This window comes from Mytilus californianus, unplaced genomic scaffold, assembly GCF_021869535.1.
Source record: "Mytilus californianus isolate M0D057914Y unplaced genomic scaffold, xbMytCali1.0.p SCAF_12, whole genome shotgun sequence".
Taxonomy (NCBI): domain Eukaryota; kingdom Metazoa; phylum Mollusca; class Bivalvia; order Mytilida; family Mytilidae; genus Mytilus; species Mytilus californianus.
The window spans coordinates 1558525-1571921 of NW_026262604.1; positions in this window are offsets into that span (position 1 = coordinate 1558525).

Here is a 13397-nt window from a genome sequence, read left to right on the forward strand (position 1 = left end):
AGTTTTTTTTCTAAAGAGGCGTTTTGAGAAATGCATCATGAATTTATCCAAATTCCGAAGATTCTTTAAATGTTTGGAATAGTTCTGTCAAAACTATTTACGGAATGTAAGTTTATTCAGTATATAAGAGCATTTACACTGCTGTACTACACAGAGACTCATTGACGCTGGCAATGGACATAAGTGAAAACAGTATCAGTTTCATGCTCAGTATTTATAACATTAAATTTGCTTCTAAACTGAGAGAAGATGTTTTAAACTTATCAACAAAGCATTGCTATGGGTGTGAAGTGGAACATCCAAGTCAGACGCAACATACATGTTTAATGTGGACAGAATTAGAACATTTGGAGATGCATTTTGAAGAAGCCCTTGTTAATGTTAACCGTAAAGCAGTGGTACAAATGTGGCAAGATGAAATAAAAAAAAATGGAATGCTCTGGATGGGCTAATCGTAACACTAGACATAAGTGAAAGAGCTAGAGAAAAATTTGTTGAATTGCTGGAAGATGTTGAATGGCGTAAAAAGAATTTACCTAAACCAGATAGACTGTACAATGATGTACAAAACTTCTCGCAACTGTTTCAAAGATTCTTTGCATACAATTAATATACGGGTATATATTCAGCTCCTTTGTGGAAATTTGAAACATTTACAGTGACAATGTATATGCGTATTATACGCAATTCAACTTATCTAAATGCGATTTATCGCGCAGAACCTTTTCAAAGAAGATTGATGATTGAATTTGCAGATATGGATCAGTTAAATTCCATATGTGATATAGCTACGGATATAATACAAGGACAGCTTTTCCTTGAGAACAGGCACAGACAAAAACTGAAACAGTACAGAAACGTGATTCGTGCTTTAGCAAGTCGCAATATTAATACTGTGAGGAAACAAAGAACATTGTTGGCTTATCATGGTTTAATTCCGTTATTGATTTTCCCAATTATACCGTTCCTGGACTGATGATTATTTATAGTCTTGATAGACAAAATCAATTTATTATTTGATGTTATTTTGAATGTACTACTTGTAAGTTTTACTATTTATATTAAATTTGTCAACCTACTGTCCTTGTTGAGTTGTACTTAAATAAAACATTTTCTCGTTTCATTTTTCAGAGATAACAATGGTGAAAAGAGTAGATCAAATCAAGTTGGATGCCATTTTAAAAAAGATTTATTACTTTATTCCAGGTGGGGGAGCATACTTAGGACCGGATAAGCTTTATCGAGTTCTAAAAATACATGGAATCAACAATATTGGCAAAAACTCAGTCAAAAAGTGGTTGCAAAACTAGGATGATTACAGTTTACAAAAACCTACACGAAAAACTTTTAAAAAGGCTAGAGTTGATGAATCCTGCATTGATGATCAGTTCGATGCCGACTTTGCAAATTTATCAAGTATTTCACACGAAAACAGTAATTTTAAGCACCTACTTGTCGTTGTGGACATTTTTTCAAAGTATTTATGGGTCCAACCACTAAAAATAAGACGGATAATGGTAGTGAGTTCACTTCAAAGGTCACTCGAGCATATTTAAAAGAAGAGAACATTTATTACTTTACAACGCAAAATTCCAACACGAAAGCAAATTTTGCTGAAAGGGTTATTCAAACATTAAAAAATCTGATGTTTTCGCTATTTTACAAAAAACAGAAATCACCGCTACATTGACGTCCTTCAAGATCTTGTCAAGAGTTACAATGCAACCCCCCATAGAAGTCTGAATAATATTGCACCACAAGATGTAACTGTAGATAACGAGGCAGATATATGGGCATTTATGTATTTAAAACCACGGAAAAAAAAACCTAAACATTACACCTTATCATTATAAAATTGGTGACTTCACGAGGATTTCACATAAAAATATGGTATTTGATCGATCATACGATGAACATTTTACGAGGGAAATTTTCAAAGTTAGTCAGCGCATGCAAGGAATTCCAGTATATAAGGTTGTAGACTTTATGAATGAAGGCGTCCGTGGCCACCTATATGAAAGTGAAATGCATTTCTGAGATGGATAGTAATAAAATGTATGTCCCAGATATTCAAAAATGGATAAACTTCTACAAAAACCCCACCAATGAAATACATAACTCATACCCAGACCGCAGGGGAGGTCAGACGAGACAAATTGGTGGATCATTGACGGGAGGAGAAAGGTCGGTTGTGGTACCCATTGAGAAAAGATTGATTGATTGATTGTTGTTTGCTTTACGCCGCATTTGCACAGAAAGGCTATATCGCGGCGAGAGCTAATTCGAATATTATAACAATTTAAGGTATGTTTTTAAAATCAAACAAAAGGTCTTTCAATAAACTAAAATTCTAGACTAAAGCAAATTGATTATTTACAAATAAAAATCAACACTAAGATAACGTGATAAAAATTAAAATCGTTTTAAATATAACAACATTTTTATATTTTATAATATATTCCAATTTCTTTTAAGAATGAAACAATATTTGTAAATGGAATATTATTAAATAAATCATACATATTATTGACATTGAAATGCTTCTTCCGAATATCAGCAAAGTCAATACAATTGATTAAAACATGTTTAATAGTATACTTGCAGTTACAAGGTATACATTGTGGTTCTACTTCATTTTTTAAAAGATATTCGTGTGTTATTCTAGTATGACCAATACGACATCTAGAAATAACACACTGATCTTTTCTGCACATAAATTTATTGAAAGGTTTACATAAATTAGGTTTAATTTCATGTAATTTATTACCATCTTTTTTACTCCATTCATTTTTCAATATATTAAAAACATATTCTCTAATATTAGATTTGAAATCGGTATATGGTATATCACAGTTAAATAAAGGGTCACCCAGGGCATTCTTTGCCTCAAGGTCTACAGCTGTGTTTCCAAGGATTCCAACATGACTCGGCACCCATAGAAATAATATTTCTTTAAGAAGAATTTTTAAATTCCTCATTACATATAAAATTTTGAGAATTGTTGGGTTTTTAATTTTAGTATTTTGTATAGCTTGTAAGCATGAAAGTGAATCAGAACATATAATAAATTTGGATTTATCTGAAGAAGCAATAAATTTCAAAGCCAAAATTATTGCTTCTGCTTCAGCAGTAAAGATCGATGCATCAGATGGCAAACGGAGAGTCATTGAGAAAAGATCAAACGCAACAAAGGAACCAGGTCCAGTTACACTTCAACTAGTTTCCCCATCACAACAAGTCGTGGAGCAAGCTAAATCGGAGCTGGCGACTGTGAGGAAAGGTATAAAAAGAAAAACTGCATCGAAATTAATCAGTAATTCTAGAAAACGTCGAAAAGTTAAGACGGTTAGAAAATATAAACAAAAAAGCCAAAGTGTAAAGAAGACAACAGTTAAACGATTGAAAACGACTAAATCTAAACCAAAGAACCAAAGAAGAAAAACAAACCCAGATCAGTAAAGAAGCGGAGCCTTAAAACGAAGAAAAGGGTGAAATTTAACGACATTTTATCTTAATCATGGCAGCCCTAAGTATGATAATTTCAGAGAGGCACAACCTAGTGAACTTAGTTTATTTACTATACCCCATACCAGTCGGCAGTGGAAAACATTTACTTCCAAGAAGTTCGATCAAATTCGCAGTTGACTGGTAACATTATCGATTTGGAAATAACTGGTAAACATGGGATGGAATTCGTAGATTTAAATAGATCAAGACTTTATGTAAAGGCCAAAATCGTGAAAGGAGATTGTACAAGTTTAACCGAGAGCGAATATGTTGGTCCAGTTAATTTATTTCTTCAGTCCATGTTTTCGCAAGTGGACGTAACAATGCAAGGACGAATGATATCATCGACTACGAGTCACTATCCTTATAAAGCCATGATTCAGACATTGCTGTCTTATGGAAATGGGGCGAAAACCTCTCAACTCACATCTCAGTTCTGGGTGAAAGACGTTCCAGGACATTTAGACGATAACGATGTTAACGGTGGATCAAATAGATCTCTCAGTCAACGTTCCCAGTATTTTTCACAGTCTAAAACTGCTGACATGGAAGGACCTCTGTACCATGATCTCTTTCATTTAAAGCGACTTGTTTTAAATCAAGTGGCGATAAATGTTCGATTAACCAAAGCAAGACCTGAGTTCTGTCTTCTCACAAACGAGGAATCCCCCGACTTTAAAGTTTACATTGAAGACATTGTTCTTAAAGCGTGTAAAGTAAAGATCAATCAAGCAGTTATTTATGGACATGCTGAAATACTGAAGACAGTTAATGCCAAATACCCCTTTACTAAATCGGAAGTGAAGCAAATAGCTATCGCAAAAGGAACAGTAAATTTTTCCCAGGATCAACTGTTTCAGAACACCAGACCAAATAGAGTTGTGGTCGGCTTTGTCAATGCCAAAGCAGCTGCAGGTGATTTCTCGAAAAACCCATTCAACTTCCAACACTTTAATCTAAACCAAATAGGATTATTCGTTGATAATATTCCAGTTTCTGGGAACGTGATGAGACTTAATTTCAATGCTTCAAGTGGAAGAACAATCATACCAGCCTTTAACAACATGTTTGAAGTGACAGATAAATGGATGAGAGATTCTGGTAACCAACTAGACAGAAATGATTTCGCAGGTGGCTATGCCTTATATTGTTTTGAAATCGAACCCAATTTTGGAGATGATGGATCATATTTACATCTTTTAAAACAGGGAAATATCCGATTAGAAGTTCAATTTGAACAGCCATCGAAGAAGCTGTCAGCTGCATAGTGTACGCAGAGTATCCCGGATATTTCGAAATAAACGCTGCCAGAGACGTGGTTTAAGAAAAATGAACACCAACCAGCTACAATGTGCTATTGATTGCGATGTCAAAATGAATTCGAAAATAATTGTTACTTATTCTGCCGATAACATACCAAATAAGCCTCACACACTACCCTTTCGATTTATAGTGAACACAGACCCTCACAATCTTCCAGGGCAGCATTGGATTGCTTTTTACGCTGACGAACATGGTGTGTTGGAAGCATTTGATTCGTTTGGCCTTTCACCGAGTAAATACTCACCATTTATGAAGCAGTTTATGCAAACTTTTAACAGCGTGGTGGTAAATAAACAGAGAGTACAAAGTTTAGAATCGAATGTATGTGGACAGTACTGTTTATTTTACTTGATGTGTCGATGTCGGGGGTATTTCATGTCAGATATCATAAATATTTTCAGTAATGATTCACGCTGAACGATCAGTTTGTTTATAGATTTATAGATGATAGATTTTAATTGTTGTATGTATTCCTATTCATCATTTTGTCAGATTTGTAAAAATAAATTGTAAATTATCAAGTCCTTGTTATTCTTCCGCATAAATACTAAGTATCTTCTTATCCATTTATTTGACAAAAGGATCTCAGTAGAGATGGATGCGTGGTGGGAACGAGAGAGTTTAGTTAAATTTGAATCCCAAACTTCTATTTTTATTGCAGCTCCTAGTGGGGCAGGCAAGACTGTTTTAACGAAAAAAATATTAGAACATGCCGATGGCATGTTTAAGGTTCCGCCATCCAGAATATTTTTTCTGCTATTCCATGTGGCAAAAATTCTACACCGAAATGAAAGATGAAATGAAAAACATACAGTTTTATCAAGGTCTGCCTACTATGGAAGATTTGAGCGAGTGGGGTGCTGAAGAAGGTCACAAAATTTTAGTCTTGGATGATCTTATGATTACGGGGGCAGATTTTGAAGAATTGGTTCATATGATGTGCGTGGGAAGTCATCATTCGAACATTACAGTGATTTTTTTATTACAAAATATTTTTCATAAATCAAAATCATTAAGAACAGCTTCCCTTAACTGTCACTACTTTATCTTAATGGGATCGAAAAGAGACCCCCTTCAAATTCAAACATTAGGCCGACAGATGTTTCTGGGAAAAACAAAATATTTCATGGATGCGTATCAGAAAGCCACGGCCACCGCATATGGGTTTTTGTTAGTAGATATTAACCCCCACAGCGATAAAACATATCAGTTGCGCACAAACATTTTACCAGGACAGGACACAATCGTTTATCAACCCTCAAAATGAAGAAAGAAGAACGCAATTGTCTCATACAATTTTTAGTAACATGTTCCACCCAACAGCTCGAGTTCTTATTAAACACATTTACAAAGGATCAACTCCAGGTGATCATGGAAATAATATACAATGTGGTTAAAGGAGTATGTCCTATATCGGATAAGAATAAAACAATTCTGATGAAACGCAAACGACTCATTCGAGCAGTGTTATTGCCAAAGTTAACACCTAATCAACGAAAAAAAGGTTTACAGAAAATAAAACAGATTTTACCGATATTTTTAGAGGCTAGCTTACGATATGGCTCGTGAAATGATTTTAATACCAAAAAAGAAAATACGAACAGTTACTCGATAAAACAAGCACATCTAAAATAGAACCTACAAAGCCCGAAAATATCAGTCAAAAAGATGAAACAAATAGTGAAAAGGGGCAAAAGGGACCTCGTGTACAGATGACACCGAAAGACTTTTTTAAATCTAAAGACATCTCAAATTCAACACCAAAAGATATTATTAAATCTAAGAAGCATCCTCAAAGCAGATTGAAGCAAGTGAGGATTAAGCCGAACAGTTTAGTCAAACAAAAATGGCTAACATTCCATGTGTGATCAGAATGTGCTAGTTGAATGATGTAATGTGAAGTATGATGGTCACGTGTTTTGAAATATTTAAGTTTTTGCCTCTACCCATGCGCTTAATTATGGTTTCAACTACAGTATAAAACGGGTGAATTTCACGTTAATAGCAGTTTCATTATGGACCCATCTGAACAGGTGGATAGGTTTTTGGGATGCTTAATTGAAAAATATCCAGAGACGGATACTAAGTTGCAATTGGAAATACGCAATCTAAAGAGGAGATTGGTAGAATTTAACGAGTCTGACGATGAGGATTTAGTGCAAGAACTACAAAGAATAGAAAACAAAAAACGAAAACTGGAGTATGTGTGTGATATTTGCAACAAAGCATTTCGTCAGAAATACAATAAAAATCAGCATATGAAAACTCACTTCATGAAATTTAATTGTAATAAATGTTAAAAGTCCTTTTCAAGGGATAATTTGAGGAAGCGGCATGAAAAAAACATGTAAAAAAACAGACAAATTCAAACTCTAACACCAAATTTACATGTACGCATTGTGGTGTTCCATTCGACACTTAGGAGCTGTTATTCAAGCACGCCATTGACAACCACCCCCTGAACGGACAACAAGGTGGGGAAGCAAGGAATAAAAATGACATTGTTATCCATAACCAAGTCCCTACAGTTGACACTTCAAATAAGAATAATCGTTATGTTCGAAAAGGCGCACTCGGTGATAAAGTTTATCAGACGACCATCATTCCAGAAAAGGGGGAAAAATATGACATACTGGGATTTTTTACCGAAACCAAAGGTGAAGTAGACAACGAGTTGGTGATGCGGCGGGATAAGATCCGAGATATAAAATGGTATTTGAACGTAAGAGTTGAAATGGAACGGAACATTGATGATGGAAGGAAAGAAAAAGTAGCCCCCTATTTTCGTAGTAAAACATATACCGCTTTAGCAAATGATGAGAACGATCACAATCTTAATGAGGCATTTCAAAAAATGAATGCATCTTTGGAGGAATTTATTCACAAGGGATCGAATTGGGTTGTTAAGAAAATCATATCATTAGAAGTCAATACTGTGAAATATTCACCCATTGCTGGTTCTAGCTATATGGAACTTCCTACCAACCTTCGTTTTTCTGGTGGTTTGGTAAATGTTAAAAATGAGGATCATAACTGTTTCTTGTGGAGCATATTAGCAGGTCTACATCCAGCTCAACGAAACCCTAATCAAGTTTAACATTATAGAAAATATGAGCTCTCTTTGGATTTAAACGGAATCGACTTCCCCGTTTCATTGTCTAAAGTGGAAAAATTTGAAAAACAAAAAGACTTATCCATCAACGTGTTCGGGTGTGAAGATGGGCTTGTATTCCCACTATACCTTTCAAAAATGGATAATGATTATAAAGAAATTAACTTATTGTACTTATCAAAGGAAAATAATTCTCATTATTGTTGGATCAAGAATTTCAGTCGTTTCCTTGGACACACACGAAAGCATCACGGTCAACTTCACTATTGCCATCGATGTTTACATGGGTTTATTAGAAAAGATTTGCTAGATAAACACCGACCATACTGTGACAAATTCGATTTTCAAAAAATTGAATTACCAGAAGGGAAAAATATTCTCGAGTTCAAGGATTTCCATAAAAGTATGCATGTTGGATTCACGATTTATGCTGATTTCGAGGCACTGACTCGGAAAATGGATTCATGTTTACCTGATCCAAATATATCATCTACAACACATCGCACGAAATTTGAAGCTTGCGGTTATGCTTATCAAGTCGTATGTACCAACAGTAACTACACCAAACCCCCAGTTGTTTACATTACAGAGGTAAAAATGCTGTGGAACGTTTTTTTTTGAAGATATGTTTAAAGAAGAAGAGTATGTTAATGCTATTTATGGTGACATTGAACCTTTGATCATGACCGACGAAACAGAAAAGAAATTCAAAAGTGCAACTCATTGTAATATTTGCAGCGGCAAGTTTTCTGATGGTCTCATCAAAGTCAGGGATCATTCTCACATTGGTGTGACTGGGGATCGATATTCGGATAACTATAGTAATTACAGATCAGCAGCTTGCCAGGCCTGTAATCTGAATTTGCAAAATCCATCATTCATCCCCATATTATTTCACAACTTTCGCGGATTTGATTCCCTTTACTGATAGAAGCTGCCGGAAAATACAAGGAAAAGAAGATCGTGTGCATCCCAAATAATATGGAAAAGTATATTTCCTTTTCTGTTGGAAATTTAAGGTTCTTGGATTCGTACCAGTTCATGTCGGAAAGTCTTGAGAGGCTGGTAAAAAATTTAGCTGTAGATGGTCTAACTCATTTTCACCACTTTAGAAAAGCTTTTCAATCCGATGAAATAGCCAAATTGCTTCTACGTAAAAATGTCTATTGTTATGACTATGTAGATAGTCATGATAAATTCGAGGAGGCTACGTTACCCCCTAAAACGGCTTTCTACAACAGCATAAAAAGAGAGCATGTTTCTAATGATGACTATGATCACGCACAACGTGTCTGGACCGCTATGGACATGAAAACACTTGGTGACTATCACGACCTTTATCTATTAACTGACGTTCTATTGCTGGCAGATGTGTTTGAAAGATTCAGGACAATGACAATAGAATACTATGGACTTAATGCTGTTATTTTTACACAGCCCCTGGACTTGCTTGGCAAGCTGCCTTAAAAATGAGTGGTGTCAGTTTAGAATTGCTAACATCACCAGACATGTATAACTTTTATGAACTTGGTTGTCGAGGTGGAATAAGTATGATTAGTCAAAAGTATGCTTAAGCTAACAATAAATATGTTAAAGGTTATGACTCTACTAAACCTAGCTCTTATTTGATGTATTACGACGCCAATAATTTATATGGTTGGGCTATGTCACAACCTCTCCCAACTGGGATGATGCGATGGTTAGATGCGGATGAAATTCAAGAATTCAACTTGTTAAAAAAAAACAGTTGATGGTCCAAAGGGCTACATGCTTGAAGTCGACTTGGAATATCCAAATGAAGTACATGAAAATCACAATTCCTACCCTTTAGCCCCCTCACACAAGCACGTGGTGGACGAAGAGCTTTCACCATACAGTAAATCATTGAATGAAGATTTATATGGTGAACACCATAGAAGACCTAAAACGATCAAACTGGTACCAACGTTGGAAAACAAATGTAACTACATTACCCACTACAGAAATCTACAGTTATGTATCAAATTAGGAATGAAAATCAAAACGATCCATAGGATCATAGAATTCGATCAATATCCCTGGCTAGCAAAATACATATCCTTTAATACAAAGAAACGTCAAGAATCGAAAAATTGCTTCGAAATTAATTTTTTTAAATTAATGTGTAATTCTGTCTTCGGAAAAACCATGGAAAACGTAAGAAACAGAGTTGATATCAAACTCGTCAATAACGAGCGTAGTTTTAGAAAATATACTAGCAAGCCTTCGTTTGAGCGGTTTCAAATCTTCAATGAAGATTTGGTTGGAATTCAAAACAAGAAGACGAATTTATTACTCAATAAACCCGTCTATGTGGGAGCAAGCATATTGGAACTTTCTAAAATCGTTATGTATGATTTTCACTACAACGTAATGAAGCCAAGATATGGAAAATATCAACCTTCTCTTCACTGATACAGATTCTCTGATGTATGAAATTTTCACTGAAGATATTTATCAGGATATGATGACGTTTAAAGATTATTTTGATACTTCGGCATATGATGTAGAGAACAAACTCCATTCAACAGTTAATAAAAAAGTTGTTGGGAAAATGAAGGATGAATTATCTGGTAAGTGTCTGATTCAAATAGACATACCCACATATTTATTTTCAAACAATAAGTATAAAATACATGTAGAATTGTCTATGAAGCAATTTTTTTTTATAAACACAGAGATAGGAAAAATTATAGGACATTTCGTGGTCTTCATATATGAGTAAAACCATGTTGATTAATATGTTATTAAAAGTCCTGATATAGCGGGATGTAACATATTTATGGAGCAATCGATTACAGTCACTTGAAAACAGGGTCCCATATTTGTAAATGTTCATAGAGAATGCTAGGTGGTAAAAAGTCAAGTGAAAGTAATTGATCTGTACTTTTTCATACTTTAATTGTTTTCATACTTTAAATGTTTTTTGTTTGTTTTTTTTACATTATAATTACTTTTAGATTTTATCCTTTTCAGGTGTCCCTATTACGGAATTTGTAGGGTTGCGTCCAAAGATGTATTCCATAATCTACGATGTTGATGGAACACAGAATGAAAAACGAACAGCTAAGGGAATAGCCAAGTGTGCCATCGACCAACAAATTAGACATGAACATTATAAACAGTGTTTGTTTCAAAACAGAATGACTTTAAATGATATGAACTTGATCCGTAGTGATAATCACATTCTTTATGTTAATCACGTTCGAAAAACTGGACTGTGTAACTCTGATGATAAGCGGTTTTGGAAAAATTCCATACACAGTTATGCGTTTGGACATTATAAAATTCCAATTGTAAATAAAAGCTCTAATGTATACTGTAAATGAAATTATTACAATAAAATATGTGTACTTGTTTATTTAATTGATGCTCATAAGAACTACAGAAATAAAGCTGAACATCACAAGACTACCGTTCACACAAATGTAGTCACTGTAGATGGTTAAAAAACTCCATTGGATTATAATTCTCCTCTCCCGGGATTTTAGGTTTTTTGTTTACCATATCACCTTCATTACTGTTCATGGATCTCTTATTAGAATGGTTAAGCACTCTTATATGTTGCGCTGTGTAAGGTGGTGGTGGAGGCATGCCTTGAGATGTCAACGGAAGCAGCCCGTTTGCAGATTGTGGTGAAAGGTCTAGTGGAGGATGTTGCATAGGTTGTTCTTGTTCATTAAAAGAAATGAAATTAAATAAGTTATTTTTGAAAAGGGTTTTTGAAAAGGTTGATACGTTTAGATTGTATTTTTATTGGCGTTCGACTGAATTAAAGATGGATGAAAATGAAAAACTTACCTCACATTCTTTAAACAGCTGCTTCAATGCTTCCTTCATATTAACTAGTTCACAGAATTCATCATAACCAAGAGAGCATCTTCCTGGGTTTCTAGGATTGTTGTTGTATAAGTTTATATAAAAATAGTCATTCACTTTTGTTAATACTATAGCCATATTCCTCCCGAAATTGGTACGCATCTCCAAATTTCCCTTTATTCTATTTTTCTTTACAAAAGCGTAACTTTCCATTATGTTTATTCTTAAATTAGCAGTATACGAAGAATAAAAATATGTAGTTTTGAGTTAGGTGTTGGGTTTATATATAGTATTAAAAAAAAGATTTGGTAAGGTGGGGGTGGGTATTTAAGCTACGTCCCTCTTCATTTACCCAATTGAATTGATGAATGCATATTTGATCGCATGTAGATCTATTCCCATTGGAGTACAGTTCTCTTCAGGGTTTTCTGACGATGTTCGCACGGTCTAGAAAATGGTGATACATTTAATGTCAGGATAATGTTTTTAATTCTCTAGCTTATTAACTAATTAAAAACAAAATGGAAGATCTGAAAATGGGAAAAGGATTTTCTAATTCATTATAAACCGTCATCATTTACGGAAAAAAATTACAGTTTAAAGTTAACCACCATATATGATTTATCAAAACAGGCGCTTTGCTGTTTGAGTTTCTTCGGTGGGTCCAGGTAATCATATTTATATAGTAGATATGATTGCATAAATTATGTGGTATGGATATCTTATTTAAACATACTGATGGATTTTGTAATGTATTTTATGGTAAAATTTTCCATTCCTTATTTTGAAGTCGGACTTCTTTAACTGTATTTTAATTGTATGCATTTTGCACCAATTCTTAGTCAGGAACCTCTAGTTTTTTTTTGTCTTGTATATAGGGTCGGTGTCTCTTTGACACATTCCCCGTTTCCATTCTTTATTCTATTAATCTGTTTACTGGATCTGAACACAATTTAAATTTGCGCAGAAAAGAAAATCACTAACAAAACATGTGAAAAGATAAATCAAAATCGCACTATGTTGACATAAAACGAACAGAAAACCACGTTGGATAACAAAACATATAACAAGAAACTACCTTAGCCATTGAAAGACATTTATTCAGCGGTTTTATAAATCTCACCATATTTTGTGTTTAGAGAGAGACAACTCGTGATATTCGTCAAAAAAATACCATTCGGAACCTAGATTTTAATAGATTCATCAAAGCCCCTAGAGAGGTCAATATTTCCCGCGCAAATAAACCACATGACAATTTCTGAAAAAATGGCTGTCTCATATTTTCTGTGCTTATTTATCCTTTATTTACAAAGTGTTTGTGCAGTTCGTTATGATATAACGAGAGTGTGTGAGAAGGAATTTGATATTAACTTCAAATTCACGGGATATGCATGTTCTTTTCAAGGAGAGGGAACATACGTTTTCAACGACCAGGACTCCGATGTTACCATAACTATAAGCTTTGATATGATCAGCAAAAACACTTGTTTTGATTCAAACTACTATACGCAAACTAGAAATTCGACAAGGGGTTAAGGAACTGTGTGAAAACATTTTTTCCACAAACAGAGGAATTCACATAACTATAAACGGACAGGAATGTGTAAGTACATGTATG